General features: G+C 49.1%; 1 protein-coding gene across 2 annotated transcripts in view; it reads right to left on the reverse strand.

The window, feature by feature from the left end:
- Positions 1 to 21,431, reverse strand: part of TSPAN9 (tetraspanin 9) — a 203,358-nt gene extending 181,927 nt beyond the window's left edge. Inside the window, exons 1-2 of one of the 2 annotated variants that reach the window (XM_064377534.1) lie at positions 21,341 to 21,431; positions 15,387 to 15,453 (exon numbers count right to left, since the gene is read on the reverse strand). The gene's annotated coding sequence lies outside the window, so the exon portion shown is untranslated. The remainder of the gene's footprint in view (positions 1 to 15,386; positions 15,454 to 21,340) is intronic. The other variant, XM_064377535.1, reaches the window with a different exon arrangement.
- Positions 21,432 to 24,924: the final 3,493 nt, after the last annotated feature.

Consider the following 24,924-nt stretch of genomic DNA (forward strand, 5'->3'; position numbering starts at 1 on the left):
TGGAGCACACACAGGGCCAGAAAGAGTTTACATTCCCACCAGCAAGAGTGGACAGACCTCAAAAACACAGCACATTCGGTAGAATCCTCAGAAGGGTGTTGCCTTACTAGTGAGGCTAAATGAGCCCTAGACTAAAGGCTCGTCTGGATCTACCCTAATAAAGCTTAACAGCAAACTTTAAATGTATGAAACTGAGCCCAAGTAATTTAAACGATGTCAGAATAAAGTCCAACACTATTCAAGGAAATATAACAAAACTCAGTACACATCAACATTAAATTTACAGTATCTGGCATCCAATTAAAAATTAGTAGACATTCAAAGAAGCAGAAAAATACGGAGGAGGAAAATCATAAGGATAAAAATCAATCAACAGAACAAACCCCAAAATGACAGCAATGATGAAATGAGTAGACAAAGATGAAAAAAACAAGTATTGTAAGCATGCTCCAAATGCTCAAGAATGCAGAGGAAAACATCAACATGATAAGGAGACAAAGATATAACAAAGACTCAAATGGAATGTCTAGAGATGGAAAATACAACATCAGAAATAAATACACTAGAGGGAATTATTTAACATGAGATTACCCACTGCAGAAGATCAGTGCACTTGAAGACACAGCAATAGAAACTATTCAAAACGAAGCACAGGAGGTAAAAATACTGAAAAAAAAAATAACAGAACATCAGCAACCTATAGGACAGTATCAAACAGTCAAATATCCATCTAATTGGGTTATCGCAAAGAGAGAAATAGAGATGGAAAAATAGTTAAACAACAGCTGAGCAAATTTTCAAATTTGCTAAAACAATGCAGTTAAGAGATAAAATAAGCCAGGGTCCAGGGCTCAAGCCTGTAATCCCAGCACTTTGGGAGGCCAATGCAGGTGGATCATTTGAGGTCAGGAGTTCAAAATCAACCTGGCCAACACGGTAAAACTCTGTCTCTACTAAAAATACAAAAATTAGCCAGGTGTGGTGACACACACCTGTAGTCACAGCCACTTGGGAAGCTGAGACACGAGAATCACTTGAACCCAGGAGGCTGAGGTTGCAGTGAGCCAAGATCACGCCACTGCACTCCAGGCTGGGCAAAACAGTGAGACTCGATCTAAAAAAAAAAGAGAGAGAGAGGGAAAGAGAGAAAACAATGCTGGATCTGGGAAGCACTTCAAGCAAGGTAGATCATACTGAGAACAAAGAAAAATGAAACCTTACAGTTGGGAAAAGAAGAAACAGCTACAAGTAACTTGGCATTACAGAAACAATACAAAAAAGGGACTCTAAGTGGATAATGAGCCTGGATGGGAGCAGAAGTCTGTCCCCAGCAGGCTCTGTGGGTCTCATGCAGTCATTTAGCCCTCACTTGCACACCAAGGATGAACCACCTTGTTCTAGACAGCTGCAACTGATTTTCTGAACTGAAAGGCAAACTTGGCAGTTTTCCTAACAGGAGGGTCCAGAGAACAGAAGCAAGATCTGAGATCCAAGTGTAACAGCTGAGCCCTCAGCCTGCCCCCTCTTCATGGGAACAACCCAGCTGAGACAGGTCCATAGGTGGACTCCATTTGGAACAAAGACAGCAGCAACGGAAACATTCTACCCTTTTTTAAGGTTTTTCTCCCTGAAACTCCTGGAATCAGGTAACTCTTGACCCAGAAAGGACTTCAGGGATAATAAACTCCTCACTTAACAGATGGAAAAAATCTGAGGCACCAAGAAATGACATGACTTGCCCCAGGCCAGCTGGGGGCCCTGACTCCCAGTGGGAGGCTCTTCCCACTGACTGGCTCTGCTGGTCACATCCGGTTGCACTCTGGCACTCTGCACCGCTCTGGCCGACATCTTGCATCCGTGCACATCTACATATGCGTGTCTCCACACGTCCACACTAGCTCCTCAGGGGCAAAGACAGATTGCGGCATCACTGAGCTTCTGAACTTCCACGGAGGAAGTGCTCACACACGTCTCCCTCATGTGCGCTGAGAGAAAGGTGCTTCTCTGCCCGACTCTGGGGAAGGGAGGAAGGGATGAGGGCTCCCCAAGGATTTGAGGCCGATCTGTCCCTAGCCTGATGTGAGAGAAGGACAGAGAAATTGAAAGAGACATTGGAGAGACAAACAGTCTGATGCACCATCCCAGCCAATGGTTGTTGCCAGGCAACTCCCCCAGAGGCATGGATGGGGGGGCCATTCCTCTGGGCTCTAAGTCCTGCTCCGTATCAGATTGGCCCTGGGCCATCACTGTACTTGCCATCCCTCCTCCAGGAAGTCACAGAAGAGGAAGTGGAAATTGTCTTGAACTTTCCCTCTCTTCCTCTGCCCCCTCCCTGCCATAGTCCCCTCCCTCAGCCCCATCCTCTTTGTGGGTTCTGGGCTGGGAGGCAACTCCTCCCAGAGGTTAAGAATGAGCAAATTCTTAGGCTGTTCCTGGAGCCTTGATTTTTATCATCCTTCCATTCTGGTCAATTCTCAGAAGCCAGTGGCCGGGAATGCCAGAGAGCTCTGAGCCCAGACCACCAAACCCAAAATAGCTCCACACGTGCCTCTCTCAAGTCCTCATGGATTTGGCCATTTTTGGTGCATGTTTTCCTCCAAAGCTGCCCACAGACTCCACCAGGAGCTCTGAGGTGCCCCTTGGTGGAGCTGACAACGACAGAGGCAAGCATGGGAGGGGGACAGAAATGACAGAATCTGGGTCATAATCCAGAAAGCCTGGCTCTAGCCTCCTCTGCTCCACTGCCCAGACACCCAAGGAAAGGCAGCCTCAGTATCCTCAGCTGTGAAATTCTGAGTAGAAATTCAACATCCTTGCCACCTCCTTTGGGAAAGGCAGCATAACTCCCCTCCCAGAGCCATGGACACTTTCACAAGGAGCTCCTAACTTAAGAAAGATCTTCACCGCCTCTCCTGAGATGTTTAAAACCCCCACGATATGAAGCAAGCAAGTGTTCTAAGTGTCCTGAGGAAATGGACGAGGTTAGGGACACAGCTCTCAGATCACAAGTGCAGTATTCATTCACTCAAAAAATATTTGTGTGGGCCGGGCGCAGTGGCTTATGCCTGTAATCCCAGCACTTTGGGAGGCTGAGGCGGGCAGATCATAAGGTCAAGAGATCGAGACCATCCTGGCCAACATGGTAAAACCTCATCTCTACTAAAAAAATACAAAAATTAGCTTCAGCCTCCTATAGTCCGAGCTACTCAAGAGGCTGAAGCAGGAGAATTGCTTGAACCGGGGAGGCAGAGGTTGCAGTGAGCCAAGGTCGTGCCACTGCACTCCAGCCTGGCACCTGGAGACACAGCGGGACTCTGTCTCAAAAAATAAAAATAAAAAATTGTGTGTCCAGCAGGTGCCAGGCAATGAGAAAACAGTGAAAGCACCAGTGAACAGAAAACCAAGGCCTCTGCTCTTCAGGAGGAACAAAGAGACAGTGTACAAGAGATACTTAGGGGAGACGTTAGAAATCCCCCTGCCTATGAGAACGTCAGGGAGGACCGCACAAGTCCCAGGCCTGTAAGTCAGCTCTCTGACAGGCAGCGCAGACCCTGGAGTCATAGGGAATTGGGAGTGGAGGCAGCTGCAAGGTCTCAGAAACACCAAGGTGCACAGACCACTCCCTACAGCACTGGGTTTAGGATGTGGCAGTATCTGTGTTTTAGTTTCTGACATGAATCAAGAATGTATTAAAGATAATTGATTTTGGCCAGGCGCGGTGGCTCACGCCTGTAATCCCAGCACTTTGGAAGGCCAAAGCAGGTGGATTAACTGAGGTTGGGAGTTCGAGAACATCCTGACCAACATGGAGAAACCTCGTCTCTACTAAAAATACAAAATTAGCCAGGCGTGGTGACACATGCCTGAAATCCCAGCTACTCAGGAGGCTGAAGGAGGAGAATTGCTTGAATCCAGGAGGTGGAGGCTGCCGTGAGCCGAGATTACACCATTACACTCCAGCCTGGGCAACAAGAGCGAAACAAAAACACAAAAAAAAAAACCATAAAAAACAAGAGAAGTGATTTAAAACAACCACCCAAAAAACAGATATTCTCTTCTTAGGTGTTTCTTTAAAGCCATGCCATCATCCTATGAATGCCTATGAGGATTGCTTGGCAGTAATTTTCTTGGAGGGGCTTGGGGAGGTCCCTGGAGTCTTCTACTCTGCTGCAGTTTCCACAGAAGGAAAACATTTGGGAATTACTCCTCTAGAGGCAATGTTGGGCAAGGTGCAGAAAGAAAGCAGGAATCTGGGAGTGGCTTGACCCTACCTCTTAGATTTCATCTTAAAAGGCCATCATGAGGAGCTACTGCCACTGCGGGAAACAGGATGCCTCTCCAAGAGGCTGCAGCATTTTAAGAGAAGACTCCTAGGCTGGGCGTGGTGGCTCACTCATGCCTGTAATCCCAACACTTTGGGAGGCGGAAGCAGAAGAATCTCTTAAGGCCAGAAGTTCGACACCGGCCTGGGCAACACAGTGAGACTCCCATCTGTGCAAATAAATAATTAGTCAGGCATGATAGTGCACACCTGTGGTCCCAGCTACTCAGGAGGCTGGGGCAGGAGGACTGCTTGATCCCAGGAGTTGGAGGCTTTGCAGTGAGCTATTATCGCACTACTACACTCCAGCATACATAACAGAGCGAGACCCTGTCTCTAAATAAATAAATACAAATTAACAATAAAACAAAGCAAATCAAGCGAAGACTCCTGAAAACCAAAGAGCCTCCAAAACAACAAACATCTAATGGCAGGGGTTCTGCCAGCTGGCCAAGCTAGTGAAGAGGCATTTTAAGGTAGGAGGGGGGGTCTTTCCCTCAATCCCTCCAACTGTGATTGGCCCAGCTGAGTTTCTTTCCATAGCTGTAACTCACTATCCCCTTCCTATCTCCCATCAACAAATATCTGTTAAGGCCTACTCTGCGTCAGGCACTCTTCTAATGGGGTATCTGTTAGATCCGCACTCTGTTCCCTACAACAGAAACTCGTGGTTGGGTTGGGGGTGGCATGAGGCAGCCTCCAGCCCCATCCACCTTCTGCAGCAGGGTCAGAATCTGCAGCTGATGCCCTCCCCACTGCCCTGAGGGCACTCAGAGACTCACCAGCTTTTATAGGTGAGCTGGAGACCACACCCTGCCTCTCCAATTTTCTCCCTGTGGTCAAATTCACCTTCTCCCTTGCCCCAGAATCAGGATGGGGCTCACACTCAAGATCCCTACTGCCCCTACTCCTCACCCCAAAGACAGAGTCAAATCCATCTACTTCAGCTGATGGGCATAGAACAACCAAAGCCACCTGCAAGGTGGACCCAGGACACCACACTGCCAGTCTATCTTCCAAAACTAGGGGCAATTCTGTGGCTTCCCTTCTTGGCCTAAGTGTGTCCTGCAATTAGTGTCAGCATCCCAAAGGCCACCAGTCCAAAGGTATTCCCAGAGAAGACAGTGTGTATGAGTCAGGTCAACTCCAGGACTGAATGCTTTCCATGTTCCGGGTTCAATCTGAACATCAGGATGTGAGCCGCTTGCAGGGAGAAGCCCAGCCTGCAGTGTCCAGGTCAAGAGCAGGCTCTAAGCACTCACCAGTTACCCCAGCCCTGGGTGTGGTGGCAGGGAGGCCTGCCTACTCATTTCTAACCTCCCTCTCAGCCAGCCGAAGGTGGCCCCTCTGGGAAAGTCACATACCTCCTCCAGAGATGTCACTACTGTGCTACTGAAGAACCAGCCTCAGAGCCCAGGGAGTCTACTGAGCATCCTCGGGGAAGGACCATCCTTATCCTTACAGGGACATCCAATGTGCCAAACAACCAAGACTCATTTGGATAAGCAGTGGGTAAGGTGGATGATGAAAGTGGGTGTTGTCATTTTTTAACGTCAAATTAGGTGTGACCATACAGCAGTGAGAGCTCCCTGCTGGGTCAAGGCAGGCATCTCCTCTGAGTTCTCCACAGAAAGTTCTGGCTGCATCTATAGCAATCTTATCCCTTCCTCCTTGGCTTGCTGCCTTCAGAGCCCACTGCTCGGTGTTATAGGTGCTGCAGGACTAGGCCCTTGGGAGCTATGAGGGAATTGAATAAAACAGAAATAGATATTTGTAGCCATGAGCAGAAAGAGCTAGGGACTGACCTAACTCTACACTTGGCTAAAGCTCTCTTATCACACAGAGCACCTGGGCCAAAAGACACCTGAGACCCTTAAGGAATCAAAGTGCCCAATAACGACTTACTGAGTCACTGACAGTATGACTTGAGCATGCAGGAGTCAAATCCATCCTCACAGCCATGGAGAACCAGTAACAGAGGGGTGGGGTGGGGACCTGAGCAGAGAAGTAAGGAGTCAGGGGAGGGCCTCACAGGTCTCTGCTTCTGGGGAATTTACCTGCTATAGGCCTTAAGCTAGTAAACCCTCAGTTGGAGCAGGCTGAGGAGCTCCATCCAGTTTTTTCCAATTCTTTGGCCAAAAGTAGTTGCTGAGGTTTCTTTTCTTGTCTGTGATGCCAGATTTCTCAAAGGTTTATAGAGTCAGCATTGCATGTTTTTGTCAACATTGAGCACTGATTAATATGAAACCTGTGAGCTGATCATCTCATTAACCCTGAAACAGGAGCGCAATGCTGGCACCCACAAGTCACCCAGATAGACTGGGGAGCTCCCAAGGGTGCTGTGGTGCCAGGCCGTGCTCCCTTCCCCATCATGGCCTTCAGCAACTCCTCTCCCACAGCACAGTTGAGGCCAGCCCAGAGGCTGAGTTGTGGGAGTGCAGGATGCTTTCACAGTGAACCTTTTTAGCCACAAAACATTTCTTTACCAAAAGCTGCTGAGAGGGAGCAAGGAGACAATAAAACACCAAGGGTTTTCCAACTCGAAAGCCCACTCTGCCTTTGTTCTTATTTGATGAATGCACAAACCACCCAGCAGTTGACAGGCAAAAGAACACTGCTACACAGGAAAGTGCATTTCATCAGGTCCAACCTCACGTCTCCAGGGAGAGGTAAGTTTGATGAATGATTGGCGCTGGGGAGAACTTTTCCACCGGCAGCTCCACTGCAGCATCCTCTAAGCTGGGGTTTGGGGATTCATTAATGACTCATCACTGGCTCTTCCACTGCCTCCTCCTGCCTCCCTGCCATTGGTGACATTTCACAGGAAGGGAAGAGCCACTAAGGCAGGTGATGAGAAAACTAAATGTAAAAACAAGCATCTTGTGGGAAGTCACAATATCAAGTTCATTGTGAGTTGCCTGAGAAGGAAAAGGGAAGTCTGTGAATCACATAGGCCTGGGCCCTCTTATTTCACATCAGAGGTTATAAGGGGAAGGGGAGGAAGCCTGGAGCATAGTTGTTGGGCAAATGAATGAATAAAATCCCAGCAGAGGCCTGGGCCTGGAAGACCGGACTAGCTTTGTTAAAGACCTGTTGCTCACTAACATTTTTCAGAGATGCCATGAAAATTAGCAGGAACACCAAAAGCAATGGCAACAAAAGCCAAAATAGGCAAATGGGATCTAATTAAACTTAAGAGCTTCTGCACAGCAAAAGAAACCATCATTAGAGTAAACCGGCCACCAACAGAATGGGAGAAAATTTTTTGCAATCTACTCATCTGACAAAGGGCTAATAACCACAATCTACAAAGAACTAAAACAAATTTACAAGAAAAAACAACCCCATCAAAAAGTGGTCGAAGGATATAACAAACACTTTTCAAAAGAAGACATTTATGCAGCCAACCAACATATGAAGAAAAGCCCATCATCACTGGTCATCAGAGAAATGCAAATCAAAACTACATTGAGATACCATCTCACGCCAGTTAGAATGGTGATCATTAAAAAATCTGGAAACAACAGATGCTGGAGGGGATGTGGAGAAATAGGAACACTTTTACACTGTTGGGAGTGTAAATTAGTTCAACCATTGTGGAAGATAGTGTGGCAATTCCTCAAGGATCCAGAAATAGAAATACCATTTGACCCAGCAATCCCATTACTGGGTCTATACCCAAAGGATTATAAAACACTCTACTACAAAGACACATGCACACGTATGTTCATTGCAGCACTGTTTACAATAGCAAAGACTTGGATCCAAACCAAATGCCCATCAAAAATAGACTGGATAAGGAAAATGTGGCACATATACACCATGGAATACTATGCAGCCATAAAAAACGATGAGTTCACGTCCTTTGCAGGGACATGGATGAAACTGGAAACCATCATTCTCAGCAAACTGACACAAGAACAGAAAACCACACACCGCATGTTCTCACTCATAGGTTGGTGTTGAACAATGAGAACACATGGACACAGGGAGGGGAACATCACACACTGGGGCCTTCCAGGGGTAGGGGGGCTAGGGGAGGGATAGCAAGGGGTGGGGGGATTGGGGAGGGATAACATTAGGAGAAATACCTAATGTAGGTGACTGGGGGATGGAGGGAGCAAACCACCATGGCATGTGTGTACCTACATAACAAACCTGCACGATCTGCTCATGTACCCAGAACTTAAAATATAATTTTAAAAATAGGAAAAAAATAAAAATAAAAGAAAATTAGCAGGGAGTACCAAGAAGACAAGCTCTTGGCAACTTGCAGAGGGCAGGAAGGTTCGACTTCTACAGCCCTCGGAGCCAAAGGGCAGAAGACACTGTCTACTACAAAGCCCAAACCTCTGCCAGCACTAGCAGCATGCACAACACACTGACTCCACTTCAAAGGACACCCAACATGAAGGTAAAGTGTTTGCCAGTTTCCCTGGATGACCCATCTGGGGGCGAACAGTGAGCTGGGAGAAGGAGTTTGCACTATCTTCCAAAGATCTGTGGGGTCTATTCCTCATGCTTCTGGGCACAGGGAGGGACTGCACGTCCACATCCTCCCCACCTGGAACATACATACCTTTCCTGTGCTGTGGCCAGACATCCCACCAAGAGGTAGAGTCTGCCCACCCCTGGAGTTCTGCTGGACCCAAGACTTGCTTTTATCAGCAGTCAACAGACAGTATGTGTGTGAGGCTTCAGAGCCTAGACCTTAAGAGATCTTGTAGATTGCAGATTGTTTTCACCTGAACAGTGTGTAAGCGGCATCAGAGCCTAGACCTTAAGAGGGCTTGTAGATTGCAGATTGTTTTCAACTGAACAGTGTGTAGGAGGCATCAGTGCCTAGACCTTAAGAAAGCTTGTAGATTGTTTTCACCTGAAAGGCTAGTTTCCGTGACAGCGAGAAACCATGAGGCAGGGGAGAAGCCCAGATGGCAGCCAGCACCAACCACCAGATAAATGAAATAAAGCTCCCTTGGACTGTCCAGGCCCTGCAGAGCCACCAGCTGACTGATACCACATTAATAAGCCCAGCTGAGACCACAGAGACCAGCCCAAAAGGCTAACCCACCAAACTGAAAGCAAAGAAAATAGTGTTTGTGTTAATCCACTATATTTTGGGGTGGTCTATTATGCAGCATAAATTTCAGTAATGAATGGAACAAAATCCATTCAGCAAGTCTGTGCAGCTATGGAAAATGAGGTTGGTCTGAATGCACTGACGTGAAGGGGCAAAACAGTAAGTTGAATACAATTCTATTTATGGAAATGGAGAAGATAAGTAGGTGAAGGGCTGGATGCTAGTCTATCACAGAAATTATCTGGAAAGAATACAAACCAAAGTATTAACAGTGATTATCTCTGACGGGTAGGATTACGGGAGATTTTCCTTTTCTACAATTTATGTAATGTTTGGATTTTATAATGAGTTTTTATTATTTTGCAACAAAAAAGGATGCTTATTTATTTATTTATTTAGAGACAGAATCTCACTCTGTTGCCCAGGCTGGAGTACAATGGCGTGATCATAGCTCACCGTAGCCTCAGACTCCTGGGCTCAAGCAACCCTCCCACCTCAGCCTCCTGAGTGGCTGGGACTACAGGTAGGCATGCCTGGCTACATTTTTTAAATTTTTTGTAGAGTCAGGGTCTTGCTATGTTGCCCAGGCTAGTCTCAAACTGAGCTCAACTGATCCTCCCACCTTGGCCCCCTAAAGTGCTGGGAACATAGGCATGAGCTACCACACCAAGCCAAAAGGATGCTTTTTAAAAAATATTCACCTTGAATTCTGCTACAATCTAATTTTTCCTGTAATGTCCCTTTTCAGCCTGTCACTCCACTGTTCAAAGACCAACACTGGCTCCCACCACCAGCCTCCTGCATCCGAGCTGCTCCGAGCAGCATGCCAAGTACCCCAGAGGGAAGAGCTCACCTCTCCTGTGGGCCACACCTGTTCCCACCCCAACCAAGCTCCCAGCCAGCACCACAACCCCTCAGAGACCCTTCTCTTCCCTCCCTAAATCCCAGCCCTCCCTCAAGGTCCAGGCTGATACCCCCTGAGTTTCTCCATAGATGCTGAAAGTTCCAACCCTGTCCTGAATTGCAGGGTTTCCAGTGTTCTTCTCTCGGCACTATAGACACAAACTGCTCCATCCAGGAGACCTTCGAAGACACAGGACACCACCAGCTCCAGCTTCTCTGGCCAACAGAGGGGGCAGGCAGAGCCAAGACAGGTTGTTCCAGCCCCCTCCCCTCTCTGCTGCCCACAGCCTGGATGATGGGTGACAGCCAGGCCTGGGGCTTTCCCCCCAGCCCCACCCATCCCCACCAGCAAGTCAGTGGAAGCTAATTTGAAATGGCTGCTAATTTGGAGTGACTCACACCATGGGTGATGCTGTAAATGCTCCCAGGTCCCACATGCTACAGACAGCACTTAACATGGTTGAACAAATCCAAACACTGGCTTCAAACCTAATTGCTTTCCTGGGGGACCCGATGGCTCAGGTCTCTGCAGTCTGTATGTCCAGTTTTTAAACAAAGCTGTTTAGAATCTCCCAGGATTAACACAGGTGGAAAATTGCAAGCCCAGACCTCTACCTCATTTTCTCTAAAACAAAACATGTCATTCTGCATGTTCACACACCCAGAAAGACATAGTTCATTCAAACTCAGCTGGGCACCCTGCCCCTCTGAGCCCTCCTGCAGGGCCTGGCCCAGAGAGGGGCCTGGGGACTTGCTAAGGCAGGATCTTCTCCCACTGTCCCTGGCACCACCACTCCCAGGGCTTGTCGGAGAGCTCTGGGCCCCTAAGCCTCAGTCTCCACACTGGCAGGTGGCCAGGGGAGAGGCTGTCAGCAGGGTTCCCAGGTACTGCATCCAGGTTTTACCCTGCCCTCTAAGGGGAAGGCACTCACATCACAGGTTTATACTGACTTTTTTTTTTTTTCCTGAGATGGAGTCCTGCTCTGTTGCCCAGGCTGGAGTGCAGTAGCTGATCTCGGCTCCCTGCCACCTCCACCTCCCGGGTTCAAGCAATTCTCCTGCCTTAGCCTTCTGAGTACCAGATATTACAGGTGCGCACCACCACACCCAGCCAATTTTGTATCTTTAGTAAAGATGGGATTTCACCATATTGGCCAGGCTGCTCTCAAACTCCTGACCTCATGATCCACCTGCCTGGACCTCCCAAAGTGCTGGGATTACAGGTGTGAGCCACCGTGCCCGGCCCTTTTTTTTTCTTGAGACAGGGTCTCACTCTGTCACCTAGGCTGGAATGCAGTGGTGCGATCATGGCTCACTGCAGCCTTAACTTTCTGGGCTCAAGCAATCCTCCTGCCTCAGCCTCCCGAGTAGCTGGGACTACAGGCACGCACTACCATACCTGACTAATTTTTTTTCTATTCTTATTAGAGACGAAGTCTCACTATGTTGTCCAGGCTGGTCTCAAGCAATGCTCTCACCCTGGCCTCCCAAAGTGCTGGGATTACAGGTGTGAACCACTGTGTCTAGCCTATACTGATCTATTGAGATGCACACGTGGGCCATTCCTCTAAGTGCCAAAACAATGCAGAGCACCCTCCCACCCAAACCCATGCAAGCACACCCAGCACACACATGTAAGGCAAGCATGCACGTGGTCACTAACACACACGCGTGCATGGCCGCACCTTGTTTCAACCTTGCTTTGAGCATCCCTCCCACCCCAGCTCACTTCCCTCACCTGTTCACTGTCCTCAGGTGCCCTCTCCCTGACTCTGAACCTGACACACTCCCCACATTGCAAGGGGAGGGACCAGACTGTGTGTGTTCCCAGCAATATGTGCACCCCATGATTGGAGGTATGCCCGCCAGTGTGCACACAGCCAAGGTCACTGCCTGCCAGGGCTCAAGGGGGTTGCCTCAGACACAGTTGGACTTTGTTCCAGTTGTACAATAATATATTCACCTTAATTTTTGCTTGTAACCTGAAGAAGGGCCACTTTTCAAATTTGCACAAAGGTGCTCTAAGAGTTAGCAGCAGCCCTAAGCCATTAAGGCCAAGACCAAGGCCTCATCAAGATCCTGTATCCCAAAGACCACAAGACCAAGACCCTGCAGCCTTCCTGCAATAACAGCAAAGCCTCCCCAGCAGGTGGGGGGACTCCAGGGGGCACCTACTGAGCTTCCTGACTCTTCAGACCCCCTAGACTGCTCTCTACCCCATCCTTTCCTGCTCCCATCACAAGATCAGACGTTCTAAAAAAAATGCCAACCACTGAGAGTAGAAATGGTCATAGGACTCTCAGAAAGTGAGTGAATATTCAAAGTATCATCAATTTCCAGCCATCCACCGTAAGGGAGCATGTGGGAAAACAGAGGGCGGAAGGGGTGTGGTAAATCCAAGCACAGATAATACTAAACAATGGACAGGCAAAAAAAAAGTCTACATTTGGCTCCAAAGTGTGGGCTGAAATGCACAGAGGATCCTGCTCCCAACTCCGGATGCCAGCAGAGGGGTTCTTCAGTCTCCTTCCCATTCTGAAGAGCCCCCTCCTGGTTCAGGCTGAGACTCTGGTTCTGTTTTTGGTTTGAGAGCAAGGAGAGGGTTTGGAAGCTGACCTGCTCCAGGCAGATATTCTCATTTCGTTATGCTGTGGCTATGACTGGAGTTGAAATGATTAACATGCAGGGCTGGAGTCCAGCAATGGAGGCTTACTCCTTGCTGCCTCAGGCAGGGGCATGAAGAAGAGAGTTAAAACCAAAGCAGCAGCAGAGCCGTCAGCATAGGACAGAAGTCACGCAGCAGGACCCTGCCACTCGCCACTCACGGGGCAGGAGACCATCTCCGCAAACAACCTCCACCCCCAGTCCGGCTCCTATCAGAAGTCAGCATCTCCAGTTTACTCATTAACTTCATTCTTTCCTCCTCCATCCACCTCTAGGCCAGAGGCCGAGAAGGCACTGGACAGAGGCAGAAGCCGGGCCCGGGACTGGAAGCCAAAACCCAGGCATCCCAACTCATCCCACCTCAGAAACCACCTCCAGCAGAGCCAGAAGGCACCTTAGCAATGGGTCACCCAGCCTGCCACTTTTCAGGTGAAGAAACTGGCTTGAAGAAAGCAATCAACTTGCCCAAGGTCGCACAACTGTTAGAGGTAGGAGCAGGGGCCAGAACGAGAACCTCCCACCTCAGAACTGGTCAACATCCCAGAGCATGGCTCCAGAGCATGACAAGAAATGGCAAAACCAAAGCCCTCTGGAGCCACAGCCATCAGAGAGGATCGACGTCCTGTCTGCCAAGGCCTCCACTTATGTCTCCCTCAGTTGGGTTTCAATGCAGGTGCACAGAAGGAAGGTGGTCATCTGGATAGACATGGCTGGTAATGTCAGAGGCTGTCCGTGTCTCCCCAAAGCCAAGCAGGCCTCCTGGGGAGCTACTCACCAAGTTCTGTCTGGCAGGGCCCACCACGAACAGGCCCCATAGGATGGGATAGGGCAGACATGCCACACAGCAAGAGGGTCATTCCCTTGTCCTCAAGTCCTTCCCTCTGCTACCCAATCTTTTTTTTTTTTTTTTAATAGGGACAGAGTTTCACTATATTGCCCAGTCTGGTCTTCAGCTTCTGCCTCAGCCCTCCCACCCCAGCTTATTTCCCTCACAACCCCAAAATGCAGGGATTCCAGGCGTGAGCCACTGCTCCTAGATGGCTGCTGCCTGATCTTCACCAGACTAACTTTCCTCCACCCAAGCCCATGTGCCTGGCTGCACTGCACCATCCAGTGATAGGCGGTGCCTCAAATCCCAGAGCTGCAAGAATGTAAGCAGACACCCATCTGGGCCCCAGGGAGGCGGGAGGAGGACTTAAAATGGGATCTCAGGCATTCCTGCTGCAAGAAGGCTCAGGGAGGGACCTGAAGCAGATTCCCAGACTGATTTAAGAACAGCCGCGGATCTGCAGGAAAGGCAGGCGCTGCAGAGTCACAGCACCTGGGCTGGAGCCCCTACTCCAGCTAACACTATGTCGGCCTTAGCTGCTGCTGCTGCTAGTGAAGTAAGAGGACATGACAGCTACCCCATGGGGCCTCTGCAAAAGTTAAATGAGTTTTAAATTTTAACTTCATCTGAAGTTAAATTGGTTGTGGACATTTGTAAAGGGTCTAAAACTGAGTCTGATGATGATGACAAGTATGAATACTGGCAATCCTAAGTATAATGGGCAAGGTATAGCAGGACAATAAGAGGTTCCTGGCCACTCTTGGGCCACCAAATAATCCCTGCTGGAACTCACAGACAAGAGAATGTTTAGCAAGATGAGCCACCAGCCAGCAGCATTCCTCCTCCTCTCCCTGCTCCACCGACCACACCACTGGGTTCAGGGAAGGTAAGATTTTACAAATCACCCAGCAGGGAGAAGCCGCAGGAGAAAACACACATAACTTAAAACATAAAAAGGCCCAGGTCAGTAAACAGCACCTCAAGGGAACCTGAATCAGCACCGTCCACCCCTACTGTCTGGCTGCCTGCTATGTAGTCTGGCACAGCAGGGTCCTTGATACACAAGTGCTGGGAACAATGAATAAACCATCAGCAAGACCCCCAGGAGCCTGGAGGAGGAGAGAAGAGGACCCTGTAAAGGTCCTGGCAGAGGGCGGTGGGTATAGCAAAATTGAGGCACTGAGGATTGGCCAGGACTCCTACGGCTTCACTCTGGCCTGTTGTGGGAGGCCCCTCCACCCTGGCTCTCAAGCCTGCTGGGAGGAGTCAGGAAGCAGGAAGTTACGGGCTTCTCCCTAGGCTTCCTCCACTCAAATAGGGTGGCCAAGAAAGAATCCAAGAGTGCCATCAGCCACCAGTCAGAAACAGTGGGGAGGAGATAATTCTTGCCTGGCCCCCAAAGCCCAATTTAAGCTTAGAAAATCAAAGCCAGGAGTCAGGGCAGAAGGACAACTAGAAAATGTCAGCATCCTCTTCTATCCTCCCCAACCCACAGTTAAAGGACAAGAAAGACCTTGACTTTAGATGGAGTTTATAACACACAGGCATTCAGAGGTTCTACCCCACAATGGGCCCAGACCGACACTGACCTGTTCTCTCTGAACTTCCTGAAAACACCTTGGCTGCTGACAAATAAAAGAAGGTTCCAGGATATTCCTGCAGGAAGGCAAAATATTAGGTCATCACTTTGGTATGAAGCCACTCTAGGGTGAATTCTGTCCATCAAGGACCACTCTTTGGGGCAGCAGTCCTCCACCAAGAAACTGCTCACTCAACAAACAGAGAAGGCCAGAAATGGCACAGGAAGGCAGTGTGTTAATGCTACTCAGTTGGAAGTGGGTACCCAAGGCATTACGAGCAGAACCCATGCCCTGGCCCAGCAGGAAAGACATCTGCAATTGATTGGTGATGTCTGCCATGAGCAGTTACAGAAGTAACAGGATCCCACCATGTATTTGTTATCCCTGGAGTAGACCTTTGTCATCAAAGGATTTAATATTCCAATTTTGGCCACTGACAAGTGACCCAAAGTTTCAAGATATGTAAAAGAACCTTACTGAAGTGTTTGAATCACATACACTATGTGGCCAACATGAAGGAATGGGCCACCGTGTTGTTTTCATCTCTACCACATTCAAAGTTACTCTTATGGAGCAATAAAAACTCAGTGGAAAATGGCCATCAAGTGAGAAATAAAACTGAAGCAGAAACTGAAAATGCAGTTAACTTGGGGTGTGAGGATATATACAGGAAACATTTGATTCTGCAGAAACATGACTCCGGAGAAAGCCAGGCCCATGAGCAAGTACTGCTATGGATACAAATTTGGGATGCTAGAAAGTGCAAGATTCATTGAGATCATGAGGGGTCCACTGTGCCTACTCTGCTCTGTGCCTCACAGCAGTGAGTTCAGGGTCAAGGAGAACATCCAAGGAAGTTAGAATCCATGCCCTGAAGGGGCTTGCAATCTAGTTGGAGAAACAATACCTACTGGAAACAGCAAATGGCATTACATTTTCAAGGTCACCCAGCATAGAATCACCCCCTTCACCTTCATCCTTTCCTCACCTCCCCATCCAATCAAGTTACAAATTATCCTGATCCTACTTCCAAAATGTCTCAGGTTCATTACCTCCTCACCGTTCCTCACAGGTGCCCAGCTACTCTCCCTACCATGACGTCCCCTCTCTACAGCTTCCAAATTCACCCTCCTTAAGCCCAGACCTGCTTCTGTTACCCCTGCTCAGAACCTGCAAACTTCCCAGGGCCTCCCGAGGTTGATGGCTGTCTCCACAACACCAGCTTAATGCTGGCACATGGTGAACACTCAAGTTCTCTTGGAAGAACAAATGGACAGATAAAAGTTCTTGGCTGATGATCTGAGGCCACCCACAATACAGCTGTTGTCTACCTGCCCAGCCTCTCCTCCATGGCTTCCTTGCACACATCCCATGCCTGGCCCGCCTGTACCATTCACACACGCCAACTTTCTCAGTGCCTAGCCCCAGGCTGATCCTTCCTCCTTCTGTTGAAATGCAAGCTGCCCTCCAAGGTTAGTGTCCACCACCACCTGCTGCAAGAAATGGTGCTCCTCAGTCAAGGTAACTGAACTGTTTCAACCCACCTAACATTCTGCTCTCAGAAGCCATTCGCCTTCGCCTTGTCCTTTGAATTATCTTTTGAACCCCTTTCTCAACTCTTTACTGGCTTATAAGCCTATGAAGATAAGGACTTTTATCTTTTTTATTTTTGCAGCATCAGAACTTAGCACAGACATTTTTTTTTAAGAGACAGAGTTCTTGCTCTGTTACCCAGCCTGGAGTGCAGTGACACGATCATGACTCACTGAAGCCTCGAACTCCTGGACTCAAGCGATCCTTTTACCTCTAGCTGGGACCACAGGTACACAAGTGTGTACTGTCACACTTGGCTAATATATGTGTGTGTGTGTGTGTGTGTGTGTATATATTATTTTTTAGAGACAGAGGCCTTACTGTCTTACTGTGTTGCCCAGGGTGGTCGCGAGCCCCTGGGCTCAAGTGATCCTCCCGCATCGGCCTCCCAAAGTGCTAGGATTACAGATGTGAGCCACTGTATCCAGCCCAGCACAGACTCGTATACATGTGACAAATACACCATTTGTGGAGTTCACTAGAGAACCACCCAGGGAAGTATATAAAGGCCAAGAGCCAAATGAAGACAGAGAAGGCCATAGGAGTTCCCAGGAAAAAGAAGTTCATTTGGGATGGCGGTCAGGGTCTTGAAAGGAGCTCAGACATGAGAAGGGTCTTGAAAAACGAAAAGAATGGTAGAACTATCCAGGAAGGTGGAAGAGGATGATTAAGGAGCCAAGAAGGAATGAGCAAAGCATGCCTGGGAGATTAGTCTGGCTAGAACCAAGGGTTCCCGGAGGGAGAAGAGTGGCGATAAGGCTAGGCAGGCAGCCGGAGGCTGGACAGGAAGGATGCTGGATGCCAGGCGAATGCACCTGGATTAGATCCACTCCCTCTTAGTCAGTGAAGATGATAACCACTGCAGGCTGGGCCCTCGTGGTAGAAGAAAAGAAGTCTTGTCCTCTCTTGTTCCAAGCATATTACTCCAGTCTCTTCCACGAGGTTATAAATAACAGCCACCATTTACTGCACACCTGCTGTATATGAGGCCCTAAGCTACGTGCCTCACAAACATCAGCTCATGGCTCCTTCCCAACGCCCTGAGTACTTGGTATTGTTATCTTCATTTTGCAAGCAGGGAGCTGAGCCTAAAGGAGGTGAAGGTACCTGTCCAAGACCCAACCCACTCACTCTTTCACTTAACAGTACTGGCTGGCCCTGGGGTTACAGGCTTGTGACAAGAGGCACTCCCTCCAGCCACCTCAGGTTCAATTTCCCACCTAAGCTAGGCTGCTTCTCCACAACTCTCCCGATTAATTCCTCAAGGTCAGCATTTACTAAGCACACAGGAGGAGCTTAATAAAACACACTAAACAGACGGAATGGTGGCTGCCAGAGGCTGGGAGGAGGGGGAAAGAGAGTTGTTTCATGGATATAGAGCTTCAGTTTTGCAAGATAATTTCTGGAGCTCTGTTGCACAACAGTGTAAATATACTTAATGCTACTGAACCGTACACTTACAAATAGTTAAAATGTACACTTAAGATTTTACATTCAGTGTTTTTACCACAATTTTTAAATTTTTTTAATATAAAGCTCACTTCCTGATTGATTGGCTGCTAATATTTTACACTGTTAATTATCTGATGCTGAAAGAGACTCTAGAAACATTCTAATCCAATATCCCACCAAAACAGAGAGTTGGAAAAAGGAGGTAAATTGCCCACGGTTGTACAAATAGGTGGTGCCTGGTGAAAACAAGGCTCAACATTAGAGGAAAGGGGCTGGGCGTGGTGGCTCATGCCTGTAATCCCAACACTTTGGGAGGCCAAGGAAGGAGGATTGCTTGAGGCCAGGAGTTCAAGACCAGCCTGGGCAACATAGCACAACCCTGTCTCTACAAAAAAAAATAATAATAATAATTACCTGGTGTTGTAGGATTGAAGAATCCATTTGTCTTAAAAATAATAATAATAATTATTATTATTATTATTATTATTATCTGGGTATGGTGGCCTGCACCTATAGTCCCAGCGACTCGGAACGCTAAGGCGAGAGGATCGCTTGAACCCAGGAGTTCAAAGCTTCAGCAACCTGACTGCGTCTCTGCACTCCAGCCTGGGCAACAAAACAAGACCCCGTTTCTAAAAAAAAAAAAACAGAAGAAGGGACCATGTGCAGTGGCTCATGCCTATAATTCCAGCACTTCGGGAGGCTGAGATGGGTGGATCACCTGAGGTCAGGAGTTCGAAGACCAGCTTGGCCACCATGGTGAAACCCCATCTCTACTAAAAATACAGAAAGGAGCTGGGCGTGGTGGCAGGTACCTGTAATCCCAGCTACTCAGTAGGCTGAGGTAGGAGAATTGCTTGAACCCAGGTGGCAGAGGTTGCAGCGAGCTGAGATCGTGCCATTGCACTCCAGCCTGGGCAACAAGAGTGAAACTAGGTCTCAAAAAAAAAAAAAGAAATAGAAGGGCAGAGAGGTAGATGGCAGAATAGAAGGCACAAGGTAGGAAGGTCAGAAGCCAGAGTTCAAGTTTTGCTTCTTTAACTTATGAGTTTTGTGACCTTAGATAGGATACTTACTCTCTCTGAGCATCATTTGCCTAACCTATAAAAAGGCAATTAAAATTAACAAACTTCGGCCAGTCACAGTGGCTCATGCCTGTAATCCCAGCACTTTGGGAGGCCAAGGCAGGTGGATCACTTGAGGTCAGGAGTTCAAGACCAGCCTGGCCAATATGGTGAAACTCCATCTCTACTAACAATACAAAAATTAGCTGGGTGTGGTGGCACACACCTGTAATCCCAGCTACTAGGGAGGCTGAGGCAGGAGAATCGATTGAACCTGGGGTACGGAGGTTGCAGTAAGCTGAGATCGTGCCATTGCACTTTAGCCTGGGGGACAGAATGAAAGTCTGTCTCAAAAAAAAAACAAACAAAAAAAAGAACCAACTTCACAAGATTATTTATAAATTAAATAAAATTATATACAGCTAATGTAATGTGCATAGAAAACACTTCGCCAACTATAAATTACTTTATCAACACTAGTTATTGTTATTAATATTATCTGTTCATAGGTTTAAAGAGCCCTGCCAGAATATTGAAATCTGATTAAACCAGACAAAAAATATCCCACTCTCATCTATGCAGGGACTTGTCTTCAGTGAGTGAGAATAGATCCCCAATCTTCTCCCTCCAACCCACAGCCCAGCTGCATCAGCCACGCCAGGACCAAGCCGAGGGTAGGAAGCCCGTGTAATTGTCTGCCTCTCTGGCTGCATTCCTTAGCTAAATATAAATGATTTGTCCGGGCCATTGTTTGAAATTATCCATAAACCCTCTCCTCCCCTCCCCACTACTTATGATGGCAAGCTAGCAGCATATCTCTATAGCAAAGCATATATTCAACATTCTCTGTGGCTATTTTCAGTAAAGAGAAGGAAGCTGGCAGGTATATAAGGGATCCTCGCATGAGTCTTCAGTTTTCTCCACTAGTCCAGAAAGTCTTCCTGGAGGAGGAGATACCTGAGTCACCCCAGGGAAAAGGACAGCTGCAGGTCAGAAGGGCACCCGCACCTAATGAGAGATTGCACCTCTGAGCCAAGAGTGGTAAGCAGCTGCCTTCTTACCCTCATTTTGGTGATTCGAGGAAAAGGTAGCTCAGGGAAGCCTATATTACGCCAAGCTTCCCTAGATAATACAGGCATTTGGGGAAGATGAAGAAGTGACCCGTATATTTTTCAAAGAGGGAGGAGATCCAAGACTCCAGTTCCAAGATGTACAAGTACAACAAATATTGCTCTTACAAGCAGCAGCCAGTTTTTTGTTTGGGTCTTTTTTTCCAAAACCACAAGAAAGTTTTTTAAAGCCCCAAACTTGAATGCACAGATGGGCTAGATCTCCAACTTTGGATGTGCCAGAGTCCTGTCACTCGGAGTGCTGATCTTCCAGCAGTGGCCCAGGGAGTGGTCGCGGGTGCCAGGGGGGGCTGCAGGCCGTATCCCAACCCTGCCTGAAGGCCCTCTGGCCCTCTCTGGGGTGCATGTATGGACTGTCCCAAGCGGTGCACTGGGCCACACAGTCGGAAACCCTTGCCAGCCCCGGGGGTCTCCCTTTCTGCAAAGGTCTTCCTCCGAGCGGTCTTCCTCCGAGCCCTCCCCTGGAGAACCCCACTTCCCTTGGTGCCCGGGCCCCGCACCCATCCTCCCCTTCCCGGCCCGCTTCCCGCACGGCGCCTCCTCTGTTCCTCGTCCTCTAGTTCCACCGCCGCCCTGCCCACACCGCCTCCCGTGGGCGCCCCCGGCCGCTCCCTCTTCTCGACCCGGCCTGGGGGCGCCCAGCCCGCCGGGTGCCGGCTGGAGCCCGCGCAACTCGGCACGCTCGCGAGACCCGCCCCGCCGCCCGCCGCCGGGCCGCACTCACCGCGCCCGCAGGACTTGGGGGGTCCCTGCTCCGCTCGCGCTCTGGCACCGCTGCTGCCACCGCCGCCGCCGCCACCGCCGCCAGCGGAAACGGAGGGCCGGGCCTGCCCGGGAATGGCGAGCCCGCGGGGCGGGGCTGCCTGGGGGGCGGGTCGGGGAGAGGCGGGGCGGAGAAGGAGTGCCGGGCTGAGGGGGCCCCGGCGCCAAGGCCCTGTCCCGCCGCAGGGTGGGTTCCCCGCGTTAGAGGTGGGGGAGCCCGGGGACGGGGCACGGGCGCCCTCTCTGGGTTCCGGAATCCTCCGTCCTCGCCCCGCCGCCCGCAAGCCCTGACCGGCCGCTCCTCGGAGGTGCTTTGATCACGCCTTCCCCCTGCGGCGAACGGGCCTCTTCCCAGGGTAGGGGCGGGGAGGTCTGGGACTGGCAGTGCGCTCTCCCGGGCTTCGCGCCCACACGGCACCCCACTGCCGTCAGGGCCAGGGCCTCAGCTCTCCGCTTCGCGCCAGGCTGCCCGGCCTCGCCATCCCACCCCTACACCTACGAACCCCTTCCCTGGTGTTTGGGGTGGACTGTGTGAGATGCTGACAGCGCGGGTGTGTGTTAGAGGCTGCCCGAGACACATCCTGCAGAAAGAGCCCCTGACTCCCCAGGAGCTGGCGGCCTCCAAGGGCTGGTACAGGGCGCTGTGTGCCGGAGGGGTGCACTGAAGCAGAAGAAACTCCAGCGAGGCATTTCTGGCCCGGCGCGTTTTAGGCCTGGATTTTATGTTTTTTGGGTTTTTTTTTTTGTTGTTGTTGTTGTTGTTGTTGTTGCTGTTGTTTGGTTTTGGGGTTTTTTTTTTTTTTTTCTTGAGACAAGGTCTCACTATGTTGCCCAGGCAGGAGTGCAGTGGTGCGATCACAGCTCACTGCAGCCTCGACTCCCTGGTCTCAAGTGATCCTGCCTCAGCCTCCAGAGTAGTTGGGACTATAGGTGTGCCACTACGTCCCGCTAAGTTTTTTATTTTTATACAGAGTGGGGGGTCTTCCTATGCCCAAGCTGGTCTCGAACTCCTGGGCTCAAGCGAGCCTCCTGCCTCTGCCTCCCAAAGTGCTGGGATTATAGGCCCAGATTCCTAAAGCTAGAAGGCCTAAACTTGTTTCCAAAGAGCACTAAAACACCATCTCTTCTCATCATTACTGTCATCAAAAATGTGTTCTAGGCTAGTTGTGGTGACTCACAGGTGTAACCCCAGGACTTTGGGACGCCCAGGTGGAAGGACTGCTTGAGCTCAGGAACTCAGGAATTCAAGACCAGCCTGGACAACATACGGAAACCCCATCTCTTAAAAAAAAAAAAAAAAAAGTTTTAATTAACCGGGCATGGTGGCACACGCCTGTAGTCCCAGCTACTCTCGAGTTTGAGGCTCAGGAGTTGGAGGCTGCAGTAAGCTAGGATCACGCCACTGTGTACTCCAGCCTGGGCAGCAGAGGGTACCCCACCTCTAAAAGCAAAAATAAAGTGTTTTAAAGAAAGAGTATGCAGAAGTGGATCCAAGGTGGCCAAATAGGAACAGCCCTGGAGTGCAGTTCCCAGAGAAAACGCAGAGGGTGAGTGATCACCTCATTTCCAAATGAATTTTTACTGCCCACAGAGCAGGAGATTCCCGGGCGGAAAAGCACCACAAGTCTCCAGCATGGCTGTTTCAGCCAGTGCAGTGGGTCTCCCCACAAAAACTCACACAAATCCGGGCACCCTTTCAACGGGCGACTAGAACACCTGGGAGACAGAATTGCCCGTTCAACTGAAAAAAAGAGGGCTGAAACAGGGAGCCAGGTGATCTGGCTTGGCCAGTCCCACCCCACAAAGACCAGCAATATGAAACGCTCTGGATTGAGAGTTTCACAGCAAGCACAGCTGGACCCAGGACAGTCCAGCTCTGGGGGGGACAGGTGTCCGCCATTCCCGAGGCAGTCCACCATTACCGAGGCAGTCTGCCATTACTGAGGCAGTCCACCATTACAGAGACAGTCTGCCATTACTGAGGCAGACCACCATTACTGAGGCAGTTCTAACTATACCTCTATAAACAAAACTGCAAGGAAGTTCACACAGCAGCTGGGCGGAGCCCACAGCAGCTCAGCAACGCCTCTACTGGCAGACTGTGGCTAGGCTACCTCCTCACTGGGCAGGGCATCTCTGGAAAAAGGCAACAACACATCAGGAACTTTTAAATAAAGCCCCACCTTCCCGGGACAGAGCACCTGGGGAAAAAAAGGCAGTTATGAGTCCCACTGCAGCAGACTTAAACATACCTGCCCAGCAGCTCTGATGGAACAATGGAGCTCGCAGCTCAGCACTTGAGCTCCTATAAGGGACGGACTGTCTCCTCAAGCAGCTCCCCGACCCCCGAAGAGTCACCTCATAAAGGAGCACTCAGACTGACATCTGGCAGGTATCCTTCTAGGACAAAGATAGCAGAAGAAGAAACTGGCAGCAACCCTTACTGTTCTGCAGCCACTGCAGGTGATCCCCAGGCAAGCAGGGCCTGGAGTGGGCCTCAGCAGTCCTACAGCAGAGGGGCCTGATTGTTAGAAGGAACACTAAGAAACAGAAAGAAATAACTTCATCAGCAACAAAAAGGACATCCACTCAGAGACCCAATCTGAAAGTCACCAACTACAAAGACCACAGGTAGGTAAATCCACAAAGATGGGAAGGAACTAGCGCAAAAAAGACGAAAACACCCAAAACTAGAACGCCTCTGCTCCTCTGAGGGATCACAACTCCTCACCAACAAGGGAACAAGGCTGGATGGAGAATGAGTCTGATGAATTGACAGAAACAGGCTTCAGAAGGTGGGTAATAACAATCTTCTCTGAACTAAAAGAACATGTTCTAACCCAATGCAAAGAAACTAAGAACATTGAAAAAAGGTTTGATGAAATGCTAACGAGAATAAACAGCTTTGAGAGGAATATAAATGAATTGATGGAGCTGAAAAACACAACATGAGAACTTCGCGAAGCATACACAAGTTTCAATAGCCGAATCGACCAACCAGAAGAAAGGATATCAGAGATTGAAAATCAATTCAATGAAATAAAACAAGAAGGCAAGATTAGAGAAAAAAGAGTAAAAAGAAATGAACAAAGCCTCCAAGAAGCATGGGATTATGTGATAAGACCTAATCTACTTTTGATAGGTGTACCTGAATGTGATAGAATGAATCCAAGCTGGAAAACACTCTTCAGGATATTATCTAGGAGAACTTCCCCAAATTAGCAAGGCAGGCCAATATTCAAGTCCAGGAAATACAGAGAACACCACAAAGATATTCCTCAAGAAGACCAACCCCAAGGCACATAATGGTCAGATTCACCAGGATTGAAATGAAGGAAAAAAATGCTAAGCACAGCCAGAGAGAAAGGTCGGGTTACCCACAAAGGGAAGCACATCAGACTCACAGTGGATCTCTCAGGAGAAACCCAACAAGCCTGAAGAGAGTGGGGGTCAATATTCAACATCCTTAAAGAAAAGGCCTTTCAACCTAGAATTTCATATCCAGCCAAACTAAGCTTCAAAAGCAAAGGAGAAATAAAATCCTTT

The sequence above is a fragment of the Aotus nancymaae genome, unplaced genomic scaffold, assembly GCF_030222135.1.
Source record: "Aotus nancymaae isolate 86718 unplaced genomic scaffold, 86718_ANA_hifiasm-v0.15.2.pri h1tg000016l, whole genome shotgun sequence".
Lineage (NCBI taxonomy): Eukaryota > Metazoa > Chordata > Mammalia > Primates > Aotidae > Aotus > Aotus nancymaae.